The sequence below is a fragment of the Callospermophilus lateralis genome, chromosome 6, assembly GCF_048772815.1.
Source record: "Callospermophilus lateralis isolate mCalLat2 chromosome 6, mCalLat2.hap1, whole genome shotgun sequence".
NCBI classification, from domain to species: domain Eukaryota; kingdom Metazoa; phylum Chordata; class Mammalia; order Rodentia; family Sciuridae; genus Callospermophilus; species Callospermophilus lateralis.
In genome coordinates this window covers 142,228,873-142,250,951 of record NC_135310.1, presented here as the reverse complement: position 1 = coordinate 142,250,951, position 22,079 = coordinate 142,228,873, and the positions used below count along the sequence as shown (strand labels likewise).

Below are 22,079 nucleotides of genomic sequence, written 5' to 3'. Positions count from 1 at the left end.
ACCTCAGCAATGGTGAGCAACTCAGTGAGACCCTGTTTCTAAATAAAATACAAAATAGGGCTGGGGATATGGCTCAGTGACTGAGTGCCCCTGAGTTCAATCCCTGGTGAAAAAAAAGGAAGAAAAAGAGAAGGGAATTAAAACTATCCACTATCAAAAATGAAAGAAATCCAATAACGTAAGGCTGTAGTTGATGAAATAACAGACAAAAAAAGTAAAAATCTAGGTAACGGCAAAATGGAAGAAAATCTTCCTTATTAGTAATTACTTTAAATGCAAGATAAACTTTTCTGACAAAAGGGAGCAACTGGCAAAATGGATACAAAAACCTGACCAAACAATAATGAAAACAGACCTGGAGTAGGTATATTAGTTCAGGCAAAATAGATTTTTCTTAAAGTCTATTTTGCCTGAACTAATATACTATTACAGGGAGGCTGGGGTTGTCAGGGCTAGAGGGCTTGCCTAGCATGTGTGAGGAACTGGGTTTAATCCTAAGCACCATATAAAATAAATGAATAAATAGACAAACAAAGTTTAAAAAACTATTATGGGAGACAAAGGGCACTGATTCAAAGGTCAACCCATCAATCAATCAAAAGACATAACATGGAAAAAATTGAGTTCTATATATGTAATAAGAATTGTGATGCATTCCGCTGTTATATAGAAACAAAATAAATAAATTTTTAAAAAGACATAACATGGGGCTGTAGCTCAGTGGCAGAGCACTTGCCTAGCATGTGTGAGGCACAGGGTTCGATCCTCAGCACCACATTAAAAATTTAAAAAAAAAAATAAAGGCATGCTGTCCATCTACAACTATAAAAAAATAAATATTAAAAAAGATATAACATTACAAACATTTATGTGCTCTAAAGTATGTGAAGCAAGACTGACAAAACTGAAAAGAGAAAGGCGGTTTTACTATGATAGTTGCAGATTTCAATACACCTCTTTCAATAAAGGACAGAACACCAGACATAAGATTGTAAGGAAACAGAGACTTGACTGAAACCATGAACCATGACACTAACAGAAATACGTACAACATTCCACCACACAACAAAAACACCTTCCTCAAGTACACATGAATCATTTTCCAGAACAGACAAAATATTAGACCTCAAAAAAGTTTCAGGGCTGGGGATATAGCTCAATTGGTATAGTGCTTGCTTCGCAATGCACAAGGCTCTTGAGTTCAATCCCCAGCACCATAAAAAAAAAAAAAAAAAAAAAAAAGTTTCAAATTTTAAAAGACTGAAATCAAAGACACTTTGGTATCTGCTGGAATGAAAAGAAATCACCAAGGAATAAAGAAGGTAATGAGACAAATGAAAACAAAATCACAACATAGATGAAATATGAAACGCAGTGGAGACAGTGCTCAGATGTTAATTTATAGCTGTAAATCCTACCGAAAAAAAGAAATCTTGAATCAATAGCCTAACTATATATCTCAAGAAACTTTTTTTTAAAAAGTCAAATGAGCCCAAACTAGCTGAAGGATAGAAATTTAAAAAGATAGAGATTATATGAGAAAAACAGACAAATCAATGAACCCAAGAGTTGGTTCTTTCAGCTGGCGCAGTGGTGCACGCCTGCAATCCCAGCGGCTAGGGAGGCTGAGACAGGAGAATCATGAGTTCAAAGCCAGCCTCAGCGAAGAGCAAGGTGTTAAACAACTCCATGAGACCCTGTCTCTAAATAAAATACAAAAGAGGGCTGGCGATCTAGCTCAGTGGTTAAGCGCCCCTGGTACCCTTCCCTACCAAAAAAAAAAAAAAGTTGGTTCTTTTAAAAGCTCTATAGGAATCTACAAATCTTTACAAAGGAAAAAAAGATTAAAGATACAAATAACTAAAATCAGAAATGAAAGTGGGAACATTATTACCAACTTCACAGAATGAAAAGATTTGAAGGGCATACTGTAAATAGTTGTATGCCTATAAACTGAAAAACCTAGATAAAATGGACAAATTCCTGGAAACATATAAATATCTGCTCAAGGAGATTAAAACCCTCAACAAACTTGCAAGACTGAATCAACAACAAAAACCTCCCAACAAAGTAAAAGACCACATGTTATCACTGAATTCTACCAAACATTTAAAGCAAAGTTAGTACCCAAGCTTCCTGAACTCCCCCCAAAAATAAAAGAATATTTCCTAATTCATTCTGATACCTATATTATCCTAAGATATCACTAGAAAAGAAAACATTTTTATTAAATTAACAAATTAACTAATTAAATTGGAAAACATTTAAACCAAAATCCCTTATTAATATATATGCAACTATCCTCAACAAAATAGAGTGAATTGTTATATTAGTAGCAGTTTTATTTTATGAAGATACTAAGAAAACTGAATTAGTAAATGATAAACCACTGCTGTCACACCAAATACACATGCTCACTTGCTCACACTCATTCACTCATCACACAGACTATAATCTTAAAATCCTACAATAAACTGATCCTGGTAGATTCTATTTTACAAAAGAGGAAAAACAAAACAAAACCGGAAGTGTTAGTGACTTGCCTGAGTCACCCTTCAGACAGGTACCAGAGTTGGGATCCAAACCCCATAAACTGGCCCAGGGCACTATACTTCCATCTGCTGGCCTCTCTGTGAAAAGCTGAACAAGCAGTGTGTTGACATGGTCAACCTCAACCAAGAAGGTGCATGTCAGGTGACTCAAATTTTCTTGCTTCTTTAGGCATGTCCACAGATGACATGAAAGTCCTGCAGTATTCATTTGGAGGTTAGTCACTACATAAATTTGCAAATGTGGAATCCATGAATATTGAGGACTGACTATACTAATACACTGAATACCCCAGGATATTAACAGGATTATGAAACATGACCAAATGGAATTTATTCCCAGGAATGCAAGGTTGGTTCAATCAACATCACAAAGAATCCATTCATGAATAGAAGGAAAAGGGGGCTGGGGCTGTGGCTCAGTGGTAGAGTGCTTGCCTAGCATGTGTGAGCCCCTGGGATCAATCCTCAGCACCACATAACATACATAATACACACATACATACATACACAAACAAACAAACAAAAAAACAAAGTAAGGGTATTGAGTCCATCTCCAACAACAGCAGCAAAAAAAAAATTTTTAAACAGAAGAAAAGAAAACTACATCACCTCAATCAATTCAATCAATGTAGAAGAGGTACTGAAAAAAATCCAACATCCTTCCATAGCAAAAACTGAGAATAAAAGGGAATTTCCTCAACATGATAAAGAGTATTTGTTAAAAATCCATAGCTGGGCTGGGGATATAGCTCAGCTGGTAGAGTGTTTGCCTTGTATACACAAGGTCCTGGGTTCAATCCCCAGCACCACCAAAAACAAAAAAAACAAAAAACTCCATAGCTAACAACTTACCGAATGATGAGAGATTGGCACTTTCAGGAACAAGGCAAGGATGCCTGTTTTCACCAGTTCTGTACTGAGAGGTGTAGTCAAAGCAATTAAACAAGGAGGCAGGGGGAAGACACCCAGATTACAAAAGATGTAAAACTATATTTACTCAAATACAACAGAAGAGACTATATAGAGAAAATTCCAAAGAATCCATAGGAAAGCCACTACAGTTAATAAATTCAGTACAGTTATAGGATACAAGATTCACACACAAATCAATACACTTCTCTATACCAGCAATAAGTATAAACCAAAATGATACACAAATTCAATGCAACCCCTATTAAAATTAACACAGGCTTTCTGGCAAAAATAAAATGCTTCTCCTTATATGCAAATCAAAACCACAATGAGATACCCCTTTACAACTATTAGGCTAACTACAAAAAAAAAAAAAAAACTAAAAGTAATTGCTACGGGGTTTTGTTGGTGAGAATGTAAAATGGTGTAGCCACAGTGTGAAATAGTTTGGCAGTCCCTTAAAGTTAAAAACAGAATTACCATATGACCCAATAATGACCCACAATACGATATATGGCTTACTCCTAGACATGGATCAAAAATAACTGAAAACAAGAGGCTCAAACAATGTGTAGGTCAATTTGCAGCATTATTCACAATAGACAAAATAGGAAAATGGCCCACATGTCCACTAAGGTACATAAATACAATGTGGTATGACTATAGCATGGAGTATTATCCAGCCATAAAAAGGCAAAGGCAGGAGGTGAAAGCGTAGCTCAACTGGTGTAGTACTTGCCTAGCATGAGCAAGGCCTTGGGTTCAAGCCCCTTCCTCTCAAAGGAAATAAGATTCTGATACATAAAACACGGATGAACCTTGAAAACATTATGCTAAATGAAGACAGCCAAATAAAGGACAAATATTGCATGGTTTCCCTTATACCAAATATCTGGGATAGGCAAATTCACTGAGGCAGGACTATGCGAAGAAAAGAATGGGAAATTATTACACAGTAGTTGCTGTTTCTGTTTAAGTTGAGTAACATTTCTGTAATAGTGATACAACATTGTAATTAATGTCACTTAATCATGCACTTAAAATGGTTAAAATGGCAAATTTTATGTTACATTCAGTTTATCATAAGAAAATAGAAGTACAGACGGGATGGATAACATGCCTGACCTCTAATGGAGATGTGTGAATACTGAATTAGCCCACGTGCCCCATGTATTCTTATCAGTGACAGATCAAAAAGCCACTCCTAAAAACCGGCAGCATGTTCATTCGTGTGCGCTGCACAAGCTCACATAACTGGGAAATGGGATTGAGGCTGCTTTCTGAATATCTGTTCCTTCTGTTGGACCCACTGTGGCTAAGATCAATTAAGTGATTAAAAAGTCTGAAAGGTAAAAGTCACCTTGGAAATATAAATACTAGTGTGAAATTCTAAATTCTACTCACTGTTTTTACATAGAGAAGTAAACTCAAACTGCGACAACTTGTTAGAGAAAACTGTAGAATCCTGCACCTCTTCTCCCCGGCTTCTGAAGGGACAGATGGGGAGGACATGGAATCATAATGGAGGAAGGTCCACGTCAGGCACAGGCATGACCATGTAGGCTTCAGGAATTGGTGTGTGCTCTGCAAGGCGTCTGCTCACTCAAGGCATCTGCGCGCTCACGGTGTCTAGACCTGTGCTTACAAGGTGGTATCCCACACTCAGGAAGAGATGAACTCCCTTGTGAGCACACATGCAGGGCTTTGGGGTCATAAATGTACAGTGTGCAGGGCTGTCTCCACTGTCTGCACGACCCTGGTGATCTTACCAGAAAAACTCACTGAAAACATTTTCCACGTTATAAAGAAATCGAAAGGCATGAAATAAATTTTATTTAACCATAACAGATATCAGCAATGAGTGGCTAAGCCTTACCCTGCTGTCTGTACCCCCAAAACCTGACACTCTCAGATTTTGAGAATGGCTTCTGATGGCTCCCTGAAACCAAAGTCACTTTCAATGCCAGCATTCGAAATTCTTGGTATTCAACCAAAATAAAGAAAATGATTAGTTATCTTCTGTACTTTCCAACTGTGCACACATCAATTAGATCAATGTGAGCCTATAAATCTATCAATCAATAAACATTTCTATTGACATATTCTCTAAAATTAACACGGTAGTTTTATGCTTTTTACACTTCTATTTAACTGGGTGATACATTTACAGTAGAAATAAAGTTTACTTTTAAATATAGATGTTAAAAACGATGATTTATTTAAATAAAAAAATAACATTGTGGGTGGCATATTACTCAGTTTTCTATCACTACAACAAAATACCTGACAAAAACGTGAATGGGGAAGACACTTATTTTGGCTCATGGCTGCAGAAGTGCAGTCCACGGTCCCTCGGCTCCATTGCTTTTGGGCCTGTGTGAGGCCATGCACCATGGAGCAAGCATGTGGTGGAGGAAAGCTGCTTACCTTGAGGTGGCCAGGAAGCAAAGAGAGAACAGGAAGGTGCTGTAGTCCCCATATCCCCTTCAAGGGCAAGCCCCCAGGGACCTATTTCCTTCAACTAGGCCCCACCTCTGAGCCTTCAACACGTGAGCTTTTGTGGGACACTGAAGAGCCAAACCAGACAGGTGGTAAACACAGTGTTGCAAAAATAACTAATTTGTGGGTTTGGGCGCAAATGAAATTGAGCCAAATTATAAGATGGACAGTGCAGATGCATACCTTCCTCTACATAATCCCACAGGCACATGCTTTTCATTTTCTAAATCACAATTGCTAAGAATAATACATAGAAATCCAAGGAACACTTTTACACAAAGAATTCCCATGTGGTAGTGATGATCAATGCTTCTCTGATCTACATTCTATATACCTGAGCCTTCTGTTACTTGGACTACAGAAACATTACAGTCACAAGATAAATAGGTGAAGAAGAGATTAATGATGATAAAGGTGAAATAAGAGTCTACATTATCTCATTAATAAGATTAATATAATTAAATGCAGGACTAGAAAACACAAAAGCTGCTCTCACTGCTATTTCCATTGGATATTTTCTGTGCCCAGAACTCAGTAAAGATACAAGACTGTTCTGACAGGGTTTCACATCTAGGTGAAGGCAAGAACTTAAGGTTTTTTTATGGATTTTAAAAGTCTCACTATTCAGGTGATTTGGTACATTCTAGGCCTGCCAGTGTATCTTGCCACTGTACTTTTATTTTAGTTTTTAAGGGCTGTTTCCATCCACGTAATTAAGGTAGCTCAGTCATTTTGTGGACATCATTTCTAACTACTACATCATTTCCCCAAGCACTCACCAGAGTTGGTTAAACTTGGTCTTGTGCTCCTTCACAGAGCTAAGTCTCCTGTCTGTACGCCTCTCGGGTACACCAGGAGGCAGGAGAACAGAACGCACACTATCAACGGGCATGAACATGGTATTCCTCTATCCCATTCACTGAGAGACACCAGCCAAGATGCAAGAGCTGAACCTCAGGACCCTGAAAAAAGCTTGATGCTGCTAGAAAGAGAGAAGAAAATGGCAGAATCCAAACAGAGGAACTCATCTTTCTTCCCCATGGTACAGACTGGGCTTAGAATTGTTAACTAATCACTGAGCCTGATTCATTACTGCACAGAAATCAGGGTGAGAGGAAGTAAAACGGCCACCTTCACAGCCAACCACTGGTGAAACTGGATCTCTAAATTTTTTGTTTGACCCCACAAAAATTGGGTGTTTTTAGTAATCACTTTGGAGTCACCAGGTGTATTCAGGGCTCTGAAACAACAGAAATGCTTCAACTGCAGGAAACAAGGCTGTTTATCTGCCTGTTGGGAGCAACTGCACTCTCTTAGGGAAAATCTAGATCTCTCCATGGTTATTTGTGTCTAAGAGCTCTCAGTATATCTGTGTGGCCTGAGGACCAACTCCCAGATAGAATGGCGGAGGGAGATGGATTAGAAATCAGTATGCAATCCCAGCACTGGTTCAGCTAGGCCCCTTCTCCTTCTCCTCACTGCCTAACCCACCTTCCTCCAGTCCCTTGTCCTGCTAGGGTCTCCCGAGACTTTACCCCATCACCAACACCTGGGGCATTCCCATAAACCAGGGTTCCTTCACGCCAGCACTACTGACATTTGAGGCCAGCTAAGTCTCTGTAGGGCTGTCCTGGGCATGGCAGGATGATCAGCAGCGTCCCTAGCCTCCCCACAGGTGCCAGGAGCACCCCCGCGCGCGTGCACACACACACACACACACATACCAAGCTGGTCCTGACAAAGTGTCTTCAGACACTGACAAATGTCCCTGGGAAGCAAATTCAATCCACATTCCCCCTTGAAAACCCCTGCCATAAACACCTGCTCCAGACTATGGGGCAAAAGGAGAAATAAGCAGGGACCAAAGGGGGTGGTGGAGAGCACCCCAACTAACTTCTTTTCTCTCAAGATCTTAAACGAAAACTGTGGATACCATACACCTCATGTCATCGTCATGATGACGCCTGTAATACTAACCTGGGCCCCCAAAGCAGCAAACTTCATCAACAGGGGGTTATCAGCAGGCCAGCAACAGAAAGGGCAGAAGTCCCAGCCACACTGCAAGTGGATGTTGGAAGAGTTGGAACCAGGATGAGTAGAGCAAAGCCCCCCGCCTTTGGGCTTGGATTCCCCCACCTGCCCAACAGTGGGCAACACAGAGACCACGCCATCGGACAGCCTGAGCACTGGCACCGCCCAGGCTGGGAGCATCTTGGCTCTACACACAGAGACCCGACATACAGGAGTAGTCATCAACTAGCAAAGAGCATTCAAAATCTCAAACTATTAATGGGATTTATCACAGAAGATTACATCCAAAGCAATTCCCTAGTCACAAAGAATAGTGAGGAGCTGTACACTAAAAGGAAAAGTTTAAGCAAGTCGTACAGTGGCCCCTCCAATTCTGCAGGGAATTGGTTCCAGGACCACTCAGATAACACAATCTGTGGATGCTCAAGTCCCTTATATGAAATGGTGTGGCATCTGTACGGAACCCACACATATCCTCTTGGGTACGTTAAATCACGTGAAGATTACATATAATACCTGATACACTGTGAATGCTATGTAAATGATTGAAATGCTGTATTGTTTAGGGAATAATGACAAGGAAAAAAATGCACATGTTCAGTATACACAACTGTTTTACTGTGTGGATTAGTTGAATCCATGAATAAAGAACCCACGGATACAGAGTGCCACCTCTACCTTCCTTTTCAAGGTATGCAGAGATTTGATTGTGGGCCCAAGTTTATCTCTGGGGGTCTTGGGGAGGCACTCCCAACTATAGGACCTCCAGAGAGCACTGCAATTACATAGCACCTGGGTTAACTTTCAAAACAGACTTAGGAGCAGGACATCAGCCCCTGGGAAAAGAAAAACGACTAAAAACAGAAGTCCTCCAGTCACCTAGTTAAAAGAATGGCATCCAAGTTGTCATAACGTTTTTTTTTTTTCTTTTCTTTTTTTTTTTTTTCAGTGCTGGGGATTGAACCTAGGGCCTTGTGCAAGCATTATATGATTTTAAAAATATATATTTTTGATTTTAGCTAGACATAATACCTTTACTTTATTCATTTATTTTTATGTGGTGCTGAGGAATTGAACCCAGTGTTTCACACATAACTAGGCAAGCGCTCTACCACTAATACCCCCAGCTCCATAACATTATTTTTTAAAATATTTTTTAACTTGTCAATGGACCTCTTACTCTATTTATTAACTGGCTTATATGTGGTGCTGAGTATCGAACCCAGTGCCTCAAACATGCTAGGCAAGCACTCTCCCACTGAGCCACACCCCCAGCCTAACATGATTTTTCAGTCCACAATTTTAATACTGAAAGCATGGTTCAGAGTTGGCTCTCACGCCTTCTCCACTTAGCGTTTCACTACAAAATACAACTGTGCCTCCCTCCTGAAGACGGAGAGTTAACATGGTGTCAAAAGCTGCCCAACGAAGCAGGACGAGCACAGTATGAGCAGGAAAACCGGGCACAAGAAGTTCATTTGCACATGGAAGACAATTAAATTATGGTCCCAGTCTGACGAACTCATGGAGAGTCTTGAGACTTAATGGAGAAAGAAGTCAGAACACACTCACTGCCAAGACAACCAACCAAGGGCAAAGATGCAGACCAATCCAGTTGTACACAGTACAAACCCTATGCAGAAGACACTACCAAGGATTCCTTCAAAAGGCTTCCAAAATCTTTCCCTTCCCTGGGAACAAATGATCCTTCCCGGGGTTACCAGGATCATATCACTTTTACTATCCACTGCCTTTCTTGGTTATTTCCTATTTTCAATTTTAGTAGTCAGCTACTGTCTTATTCAAGGATATAGAAGCTGAGGAAACACAATTTTAGCAGTAGCCACAGAACAAGAATTACCAATACTTGAACATTCTTAACAGGTAAAAGATATACTTTCAAAGTTTCTTCAGGGAAATGTTTTATCCCAAGGAACAGAACTGCACAGATAAATTAATTCTGATTTCGTAAACCTGCCCACAACAGATCCCAGTATACAAGGTTTCCCTTTGGTAAAGGGGAAAGATGAGCCGTGAGTGATACTGGCAATACTGGCTGAATATGAAACTTAGACCACTCAAGACACAGCTTGGGCAAAATAAATCCTGCCAGGCAAATTACAAATTGAAAAGTTTAACATGATTAAAATTTTAAAATTACACGTGGGAATGGCATTTAAGTTCAAATTACAAACTGCAAGACCAATGGACCTACCTACATTAAAAAAAGTGAAATAGAGATAAATACAAAGTGTCAAAGCATAAAGAAAATAAATTGAGAAATGAATCTGCCATAAAAAGGTGTTAATACGAAGAGATACTGTGAAATTGTTGTTAAATAGAAAAGGGCTAACGAAACCCACTTACTTAGCTTCTAGTGATCTGAATAGTACAAATTAGAAGAAACCCTCTTCTACCAAGTGAGCCTGATCTTTTATTTTGCTTGCTGCATGATGCCCGGTGCAGGGGGGGATGCTCCGGAGGCCTCTCGGGTCCTCCGGGTAATAGCGGGTGCCAACAAAAGCTTCACATGCTCACAGCTTCGGATCCAGTAATTTCACTGCATTTTTTTAATCCTCTCTTAAAACGCAGAGCGCGCTCTGAGAGCACGTCACAGTATACTTATAACTGTGTGCCAGTAATTAAATACCTACTGCGAGAGAGCACACCCTCCAAGCTTGAGCCCTGAAAAGGCTCGCTGAGGTTAGCTGGTTCCTGGCGGCTCCCCGGGTTATGCGCCATAACTGTAAGGGACACTCTTTACAAAAGAAAAAAGTATGGAAAAAATGAAATGGCTAAAAGATTAAGCAGATTTTAAAACAATACAGCAAATAGGATATAAAACATTCGTGAGTTATACTTGTGTTTCATGACAGTGGGAACACTTGTAAAAAGCAGGACACAGATCACAGTTAGTGACATTAAACATGAGGTGTGTGAACTGGGTGTACATGCGGGGGAGAGGCTGGAGCCCGGGTCTACCTCAGGCTACACCACTCTCAGCCTAGATGATAGCAAAATTCTTGGTTTGACGTTGTTCCCCATTTCAATCTTACAATCAGATTAATTCTAGGACTGCTGAGAAATAACTGCTTCTTCAACAACAATACTTAAAAAGAACTTAAAACAATACCAACTACATGATAGTATTGATATGGGCAGTATTAATTACATTTTTTCTTCATAAAATGTTTCCTTTACTAATCATAAAATCCAAAGTAAATCTCTTTTTTTAAAAATCAGCCTACATACATAAAAATAGCCACAAGAATTTTGGCCAAAAAGAACAAGGGTGAGGGAGACATGCACACTAAATTATCAAAATAAACTCTACTGCTGTAATAATTAAAATTCTGTGATACTGTTGCAGAACAGTTCAACTGTTGAATGAAGCTAAAGGAAAACTTCAGAAATATATGGAAACTTAGTATATGCTCAGTAGGATTTTTGAAGGAGGAGTATTGAGACAATTGGCTATTTCATATGGAAAAAAATCTTAAATTCAATTCCTAAATTCCCACTGTCGGGGGCGGGGTGAATCAAACAGAATAATCTAAAAGAAAACAAAACTAAAACTATAAAAATACTCAAAGAAAACATAAAAGGGTGTTTACAATTTTGATACAGGAAAGAACAATCTCACCAAAATACAATAGCTAGTGGTCATAAAGAAAAAGACTGGACTATCAAAATAAAAAATTCTGTAGAGCAAAGGATATTTTTTTTCCATAACCAAAGTGGAACTTTATTTATTTACTTATTTATTTTAGTCATACATGACAGTAGAATGCATTCTGACATATAATACATACATGGAATGTACATACATCAATCATATTGTCTGTCCTATTCTGCTGCCCTCCTATCCTCCCTACTTCTCCCTCCTCTCCCGTGCTTTCTCTCTATCCAATCTAATGTGACACACTTTTTTTTCTCATTACAACATCATCTATGTATTCTGTATAACAATGAGGTTCTCCTCCCATCTTCTGTGAAACTCCCCTTCGCCCTCTTTTTCCCTCCCACCTCTCTTCCCTATTTAGTGGTAGTCTTCTTTTCATGCTCTTCCTCCCTATCCCATTTTGAGTCACCCCCCTTATATCAGAGAAGACATTCAGCATTTGTTTTTTAGGGATTGGCTAACTTCACTTAACATAATCTGCCCTAATGCCATCCATTTGCCTGCAAATGCCATGATTTTATTATTTTTTAGTGCTGAGTAATATTGCATTGTGTATAAATGCCACATTTTTTTAATCTATTCATCTACTGAAGGGCATCTAGGTTGGTTCCACATTCTAGCTATTGTGAATTGTGCTGCTATAAACATTGATGTAGCTGTGTCCCTGTAGTACGCTCTTCTTTTGGGTATAGTCCGAGAAGGGGACTAGCTGGATAAAATGGTGGTTCCATTCCCAGCTTTCTAAGGAATCTCCATACGAGCAAAGGATATTTTTAAAAGTCAAAACAGGCAGTGGATGAGGAGAAAACGCTGTGACACAGAATATACATTTAGTATGAAGCATGACTATGTACTGATGAGGAAGAACCTTAATGTGAGCGTGTCTTACAAAAGGGAAAAACAAATGATAAAGTGAGCAAATAAAAATAAAATTTAAAAATGATAAAGTAGAAAAATGTTCAACTTCACTATAAAAACAATAATATACCAATTTTTTGTCTATTAAATTAGCAAAAAGTAAAGGCTGACAGTGATCACCATCAATACGCACAAGAAAACCGGCGCTCAACCTGTGAGTACAGACAGACGGCAAGAGGACAACCTGGCAACACGGGAACTGTTCGGTGTGTGTGCTTTTTGACTCAGTAAGACCATCTGAAAACCTGCCTTCCACCCAGAACCCAACAGAGAAATGGCTGCGTAAGTTCAGTTTCTATGCTAGGAAACACAGACCTTGAGGTCTCGAGGAGGGTAAGGTGACATGACTGATGGCTAATGCGATGATACGCAAAATAACTATTCTTAAATTGCAAAGGAAAAAGCCACACAGCTGTAGCTATGTACATTTTCAGTGAACATTTTAAAAATCTATCTATGGGATACATACTATGTACACGCGCACACACATATGCATGTTCTAGAAGGTCAAGATGGAAGATCAGTAAAAAAGAAAATCAACGTTCCTCTTTCCTGCCTATATTTATCACTATAAGATAAGCATATTGCCATCAAAACTCAAGTTCCTACTGACAGGCTTAAAAATGTGACTTTGGGATAGAAGAGAAAGCCAACTGGAAGTCACAGAGAAAAATGGGAAAGTCTGTGACAAGGGAGTTGAGACATCTGTCACCAAGGAGCTGGACAGCACACCACTACCACTATTCCGGCTGATCTACTTATCCTTTCCCTCGACTTTGAAAGGATTCCACCAAAACTCAGGACAACAGGACATGAATTCCATGTCCTCCACACCAGAGCACATCTGCAGGAGCTGGTCTCAGTTCTACACTGGTCTGTCAGCCCCGAGTTGGTAACATTAAATTCCCACAGCGAACGGAAATAGAACTTCCTCCCAAATTAAACTGCTGTGATCTCTGAGGTTAACTTTGCATATGTGCTCAATGGGGCAGTAAAACCTCGGTTCAGTTTCACTTTCTACTAGGTTCAAGTCAAGACATAAGGGTTCTTTCCCCTCATGATTTCATCTCTAAAATGACTATAAATATATAAATACAGAGTTTCTCATAGTAAGTTTTAAAAAACTTACTCAAATATTTTTTTAAATGTTTTGTTCCCAAAAGCATGCTGAGAATAATTTTAACTAAGTGTAGTAATGAAAATAACTGAAACACATACCTAATTAGATGTACTCAAAGTTAATGCTTATTGTTATTTGAAATGTTAAAAAAAAAAAAGCATTAACATTTCTGCCTACAAGTCTGAGAAACTTCAGGCAAATTCCACCAAAACTTGAAAACAAAACAACAACAACAACAACAACAACAACAACAACAACAACAACAAAAACAGCGCAGGTGCAAACACACACACATACACATATACATGAGTTATTCTCACAGCAGAGATTTAGACTTCCTAAACAATAATGTTGCAAACTGACTTCATCAGTGACTAAAGAATAAATAAATGGCTGGGTGTAATGGCACATGCCTGTAATCCTGGCAACTCAGGAGGCTGAGGCAGGAGGAGCACAAGTCTCAGCAACTTAGAAAGGTCCTAAGCAACTTAGTGAGACCCTGTTTCAAAATAAAATATAAAAAATAAAAAGGGGTAGGGATATGACTCAGTTAGTGTCCCTGGGTTCAGTTCCCAGTATCTCCCAAAATAAATGGTAACCCAGTACAATGTATCACAGGAATACATGGAAAATTCAATCCTACCTCATTATATAACTTAACAAAATCTAAAAATATCGATGAATGCTGCAAAAGCATATATCAAATTAAAACCCACTTGTGATTTTTAAAAGTAACAAAGACCTCTTCACCAGAAGTCTGGATGGAAGAGTACATGTAAGACATTGTGGGAAAGCCCTGCAGTAAGCGAAGCCGGACAGCAATGCCATCTACCATGCTACTAATAAACACCCACCTGCCTACACATCCCCAGCCTACATTAGACAAGAAAATGAAATGAGATACAAAATATCAAGGAAAATATATTAGACCATAGTTAGAAGGCATCTGATTGCCAACTCGAAAAATTCTAGTGATCTGACAATTAGTATCCAGCAAAGGAACCAAATAGGAGATCAAGATCCCAAAAAAAACTGGTGGTTTTCCTATATACTGGCAATCAATTAGAAATCAAGACTTCTCAAAAATTCCATTCATAGCTGGTGACACAGGCCTATGATACCAGCTGCTTGGGAGGCAGAGGCCAGCCTTGGCAACTCGGTGAAACTGTACCACAATAAAACAAACGGTCTGGAGGTACAGCACTTGCCTACCATGAGGCAGGCCCTGGATTCAATCCCCAGTAGACGCCCCCATCCCATTCTTAAGAGCTAGAAAAATTAAGATTAAACCACCCCGCCACATACAAAAAAGAAAACTATAATATATAACACCCATATATAAAAAATGTACATTTCCATCCAACTACAAAGCTTCACTACAGGGCTTACAACTAAAAGAAATGGAGAGAAACACCATCCAGGGTCAGGAATGAGTATCAGAAAGCTCAACAGTTAAAACAAGACTACCTCTCTGCTGAAATTCACCTGGAAATTCAATGCCATCTCCTGCCATGAAAACCTGACCAGAATTTTTCATTGAACTTGACAGGCTGAGTTTCAATTTCATTATACAAGAATAAGAAATTTCTTAAAAAGGCAATAGAACTTTGAACAGTTACAACAAAGGGGGAATTGAGCGACTTGATGTGAAAATATTACAAAGCTGCAGTAATTAAAATATTGTTGTAAAAATAAAGAATATGCAAAATGAACACAGAAATAAATTAGCGTCAAGTTGATAGCACCACTATGGAGGGCAATTTGGCTGGATCATTATGTTTAAAATGTTCACACCCTTCCATCCAGCTACTTCCTAGCATGTATACATAAAACACACCTTGGGAGCTCACCGCCAACTGGACATCTCAAAAATGCCCTTCAAAAAAGAAATGGCTAATCATTGAGTACCACAGAAAGAAAGAAACCAGAATCAAAGAGGTCTACACACAGCAACATGGAGAGACCACGGGCAGCTTGTTGGGAAAAGTTGCCACATTATGCACTTTGGGGAAATTTTAAGCATAAATCTGCAACACTTTCTACATTTCCTAATACATGCATAAATAATTACATGCCTACAATCACCTAAAGATCTTATTAACATGCAGATTCCAACAGAGTAGATTTGGGTAGAGCCTGAGATGCTGCAATTCCAACCAACTCCTATGAGATGGTGTTGCAGCTTGGTGACATCCATGGGCAACCTTGAATACAAGTGTTCCCCTTCCTCTGGGAGGTTCTAGAGAAGAACAATAATAGTTATCGAAGTGGGGAAGAGAGAGGGAGACAAGTGAGACCGCAAGCAGGAGTCAAAAGTGGTTTGGGGCTTATTTATAATGTTTTAATTTATTTTACAAGAATCATATAATTGAGTACTTGTGTAATTAAAAACTAGATTCTAAAATCCCAGACAGAAAACTTCTAAGTATATAGTTACTAAATTCTACGAGTCTCATAATGGTAAGTACACAGAGAGAGTCAATTAAGGTTGGCAGGCTGGCTCTGCTCCTCAAACAAGGATCAGTAATTGGGCCAGAAGAGAACAGGAGCAAAGAGAAATTAATCAATAGCTGGTGGTGACAGCTCATGACTACTACAGAAGTACTTTTTAAAACACTATTTTACATTATGTGGTCACCTTTTATTTAAAATTGTTTAAGTCCAATAAATTTACTTAAAATAACTACTATTTCTACCTGAAGTAGTAGTATTCATGCAACTGTAATTCAGGATTTTTCTTTTTTTAATGTGGCCTACTACATTTCATTCATCTCCTACTCTTGTTAATTAATCCTTCCAGAGAAAGTCACTCTTAACTATCTGACAATTAATGAGCTTGCATAAATATCTTTTCTATAGCCAACTACTAAAGTCTCCAGGGCTGGCCCTTGAGAGTGAGGGTACCCAAATCTAGAGCTTCATTCACTCCCTGTGAACTGGCCTTGCTATGGCTGATCCGCTCTATTATGGTGTGCACTCACTAGCTGTTTCACTACTGAAAAGGCTGACTGGAATTTATTGTCCATAAATGGCCATTCACTCTGGTCTAAATGTCTGTTCACCAAAATTCACAACCTGAAACCTGATCCCAACATGATGGCATTAGAAAGTGGGATCTTCCAGAAGCGATTGGGTCAGGAGGTCTCACCCTTAGGAGTGAGCTTAGTGCCCTTACCACAGAGGCCCTGGAGAGCCAGTGACCCGCTTCCCCACAGTGAGAAGGAGCCCTCCATGGATCCAGAAGGAGCCCTAATTGGACACCAAATCTGCTGGAGCCTTGATCTCAGACTTCCAGCCTTCAGCACTGTGAGCAATCACCTTCTGCTGTTTATACGCCACCCAATTTATGATATTTTCTTACTGCAACCCAAATGGACTAGGACGCTACCCAAGTTCACTTGGGAACACATCAATTTTATCATATGCTGGCACAAAAAAAGGAAAAGGTTTTGGTGAAAATAAATTGATGAAATCAGAAAATATTAAGCAGGGTGAATGTCTCTGATCCAATGGTGAATCATTCTAAACAGACCCCGGGGCTGATGCAGTGTGAAACTCGTGAGTTAACCAGCTCTAGTCACCAGTCACAAGGAGTCGCTGAAGGGCACCATGAAGATCACACAACTTTTAAAGCAGCACCCCCTGGGAAGGCATCAAGGCCATCCATTTCTTTCTTTCATTCTAGGTGAGAAATCATTTAGGAACTGTCCCCTGAGCTGGGACTTGTTGAGTAGGAGTTGTCAAGAGCAGAGAGTGGGCAATGGAGCACCCAGAGAACTAGGGATTAGGGGACTAGCCTGCAGGCAAGGAATGAAGCCATGCAGACAAACCAAACGCAAAGTCCACCTGGAGAAAACACACAGAAGTATCGCCAAAGGCTCACATCCGTACCCTACAAAGAACTCTTAAAAACTGAAGAACACAGACCAAAATCTGATAGTAACCGGGATAAACACAAAAACAGACAATTCACATCTACGAGAAATTTTTAATACCAAAAAATATAACATATCAAACATGAAAAAAAAAGTGTTCCAACTCACTGTGAGAGAAGTTCCAAGTTTAATATATGTAGATAAAATTTCTTTATTGAATTAGGGAACAGTGATGACATATTCTCCTGGTGGCACTGAGGCCTCCCACACCCCGACAGAGCGCCGACTGGTCCACCCTTCTTGAGAAGAATTTGGGAACAATTAACAAAATGACATTTGTGCTTTGCCTTTTGACCCTGCAATCCCATTCTAGAAATAACAGTAAAAGAAAAAAAAACTATTCATATATAAGGTTATTGACTACAGCACTGTTTATTACTATAAAATATTAGAAATTCTAAATGTCATACCTAGGAGAGTAGTCAAATAGGCTACAACGCAGCCACACCATGGAGTCCTATTGAGCTACTTTTTAAAACAAGGATGATCTCTAAGAGCTGATTTAGAGTAATTTCCAAGAATGACTGCTAAGAAAGCAAAGTGCAAAACAGTGTCTTATTGTGTGCCACGCTTCTTGTAAGAAGAAAGAAATAGATCAAGAAAGTGCACAAGGTTCTGCTGCTCTGCTCCAAACATGTACATGACAGACAAGGAGGATGGAGGAGACTGGTCACCCCCAGGGAGCAAGCAGGAAAGGAGTTGGAAGCTTGGGGGAATGGCAATGGGGAAGTGGGACCGCGGAGTGGCATTTCTGAGAATACCTTCTGATAACACCTCCCATTGGCGCCACTGTTTCACATACCCCAAAAATACACAATTAAAAGGGCTGGGGGTGTGGCTCAGTGGGAGAGGGCTTGCCTAGCATGCGTGAGGCATTGGGTTCAGTCCCTGGCACCACATAAAAACAAACAAATCAAATAAAGGTACTGTATCAATCTACAACTAAATAAATACATAATCTACATACACACACACACACAATTACAGTTAGCCAGGATGAGTTTGTGGGGGAACTAAAATGGGAACACAAACCGTAAGGAAGCAGCCACTGCATGATAAAGGAATTAAATAACCACACTGAAGGCGGTGGGAAGGACAGGCTAGTGGGCTGGGGTAGAGTGGTGGAGTGCTTGCCTAGCATTCACGAGTGATTTCCGGCACCACATAAAAAAATATAAAAACAAACAAAAACAGGCAGGCTATATTATTCATGAAATGGGAGGGGGGCTAGATAGGGCCATGGGTATAGTTAGGTCACTGATCCCTGCTCTAGTTGATAAAGTTGTTCCTCATAGGCACATGGGTTAGCAAGTCTGAAACTACTTTTATGTACATACTAGAATTTTATTTCCTAATGGTGATGGAACAAATGAATAAATGTATTATAGATGACAGGAGACAGGCTCCTCACTGTTGCAGAAATAAGTTATTTATAAAGGAGTGAAGTCAGAATGGACACTACTGGTGTTGGACTGGAAATGGAACTTACAATATGAATATGGGGTTTTTAATTATATACAGACAGATCCATATAAAGATGTGGAGGAATGTATGGACTGATACACATACACGTGTCCACAGTTCTGTCCTACAGGAGACTGTGCAGCAAGAAGCAAATTGTGCCCCCAGATCTGGGTTTCTAAATGCCACTTTCCAAAAAAACTAAACAGGGCTCCTTTGAAGAAGTGTTTCACTCCACAACTAGGCAAGGATGGTCTAAAGTGCTGAAAAAGGAAAGTGGGGGAGGGTACAAAGTAAAGATAAAGCAGCCAAACTGAAGGAAAGTCCAATGACCAAAATTATAGCAATCTAAGTAACAAAACGATAATGTTGGATTGTAACATAGAATTCTTAAGACTTGAATGCAGAAAGAAATGAATGAATGAACATCCATGGGGAAAGGACAGCTCCTCCTTATAAAAGAACTCCAATTAACAAACATAGAGGAAACAGGAGAATAAACTGTCACCATCAGGAAACAAATTTTGCAGACGAGATTCACAAACCAAACACTGACTGAGGTTAATGGACAAAAGTTTGAGGAGATAACGGTTTATGTACAGTCTCAAAGTTATCTCCCCAAAACATGTATTAACTACAAAGTAAAAACTAACTACTATAAACCTTACACTTTCTGTATGTGTTATGTTTGGATGTGAGGTGTCCCCCCAAAACTCCCATGTGAGACAACGCAGGGATTGAAGAAGAAATGATTGGGTTATAGCCTTAACCTCATCAGTAAATTAATCCCTGATGGGATTAACTGGGTGGTGGCTGGAGGCAGACTCGGTTTGGCTGGAGGAAGTGGTTCAGTGGGGGCATGACTCTGAGGTCAGATATATTAGTATCTGGCAAGTGGAGACCTCTCTCTCTGCTTCCTGATCATCATGTGAGCTGAGTCTTCCACCATGATGTCCTGCCTCATCTCCAGGCCCAAGGAATGGAGCCGGCCGTCTATGGACTAAGACCTCTGAAACTGTGAGCCCTCAAATAACCTTTCCTTCCTCTAAAATTGCTCTGGTCAGGTCTTTTAGTCACAGCAGTGAAAACGCTGACTAAAACAATATGCTGTATACTTGCAGATAGCACCTTCAACCAAGTGATCAAGTCTGTAAGAGAACATCACAGGCTGGGCCTGTCGCTCAGTGGAAGAGCACTTGCCTCACACATGTGAGGCATGGGTTCGATCCCCAACACCACATAAAAATAAATGAATGAATATGTTGTGTCCATCTACAACTTAAAAAATTAAGTATGACATCATATATCTTCCTACTGATGCGTGAGAGAAGGGCTGAACACCCCCACCCCATTTATAAGTTGAAGCCCCCATCCTCACAACCTCAGAATATGGCTGCTTGGGAGGCAGGCCTTCAGAGGTAGAATCATGTTAAATGAGAGCTGTGGGTAGGCCCATCCAACAGAGCTGGAGCCCTTACAAAGAATCTGTATACAAACAGAGGCCCCAGCTGCATGCATGCAGAGGACACAGCCCGCAGGAACATGGCTAGAGGATGGCAAAACTCCGGTCCTCTGAGGGAAGAAAGCCCTCAGGTGAAACCAGACCAGTTCAAACCTTGCACAAGACTCTGACCTCCAGACTGTGAGAAATTTAACTTCTGCTCTTTAAGTCACTTAGTCTGTGTTTTGTTACAGAGGCCCTGAAAAATGCAGGAGAAGACAACATCGCTTCTGTGAAATTCTTGCCAAAAGTGTACTAACACTGAATTGAGGGATTTTTTTACAAAATAACTTATTCTTTAAAAATGTCAAGGTCATGAACAGAAAGACTGAGGAACTGTCACAGATTGAAAGAGAACTAAAGAGAAATGACAACTCAATGCAACACTGGATCCAGGAGCAGAAAAGAGACATTAATGGAGAAACTGGTGAAATGTGAATAAAGGATGTGTATATAAAGTCATGTCCCAATGAGTTTCCGGGTTTTGATGGCTGTGCTATGGCTATGAGTGATGTTAAAATCCGGGAAGTTGGGTGAGGGTATTTGAGGATCCTGTACTACTTTTGCAACTTTTCTGCAAGTCTAAAATTACTCCAAAATAATTTTTTAAATATTAAGAGCCATTAAAATGCTCTGGTAGTAGAAGGCAAGGATCATTTAACCATTTTAGAAAGACCACTCTGGGAGCAATAGAGGAGGTGTGAATTTACACTCAACTCCAAACTGTCTGCCCTGCTGTGTGACACTGGACAGCTGACTTGACACGGCTGCTTTGCCAACAGAGGGTGCTGAAGGGACACTGTAGAGAGGTATCCTCCCTTTTCCTTCTTCCTTCTGCTGAGTGTTTTCCGGGTGGCACCACCCAGTCGGTCAGCCGGCAGGTCTGCACACAGGCGCCCACAGTTCACTTCAGTGCTGGCCGGTCCTGGGTTCTTACGGGACACATACCCCTTGGTGGTAGGAGGCTTAGCAGCAGGCAGGCTGTCCTCCACTACATTCCTTCCTTGTCCCTCTTCATTAGCTGCTTTCTGTGGATGCCACTTCTGCACACAGTAGCCTTCTTTCACCCACTGGTGACAATTGGTTTTTTATATGTCAACCTGACTGGCCTAAGTTATGTCCACGGCACTGGTAAAGCACTACATCTGGTGTGTCTACAGGGGTGTCTCTGCAAGAGGTCAGCACCTGAATGGGCAACTGTGAGCAAGACTGCTCTCCCCAATGTGGATGGGCACAAAATGGCAAAAGAAGGGCTGGTTCACTCTCTGCTTCAGCTGGGACATCACCTCTGCACTCCGACACTGGTGCTTCTGGCTCTCATGCCTTTGCACTCAGACTGGAACTCAACGTCACGGCTCCCCTGGTTCTCAGGCCTCCAAGTCTGGGTTCCACTGGTTTTCCTGAGTCTCCAGTATCCTATGGCATGCAGTGAACACTTTTCCCAACATCCATAATCACATGAACCAAC

The 22,079-nt window shown here is 40.2% G+C and overlaps 1 protein-coding gene and 1 non-coding gene across 3 annotated transcripts in view; one reads left to right on the top strand and one right to left on the bottom strand.

Moving 5' to 3' along the window:
* The window catches only part of Cdyl (chromodomain Y like), a 219,803-nt gene that overhangs the window by 125,594 nt on the left and 72,130 nt on the right, over positions 1 to 22,079 (bottom strand). The gene's annotated exons all lie outside the window — the stretch shown is intronic.
* Trnat-ugu (transfer RNA threonine (anticodon UGU)) lies at positions 3,292 to 3,364 on the top strand. The gene has a single exon. It is a non-coding gene; the product is annotated as a tRNA-Thr (tRNA).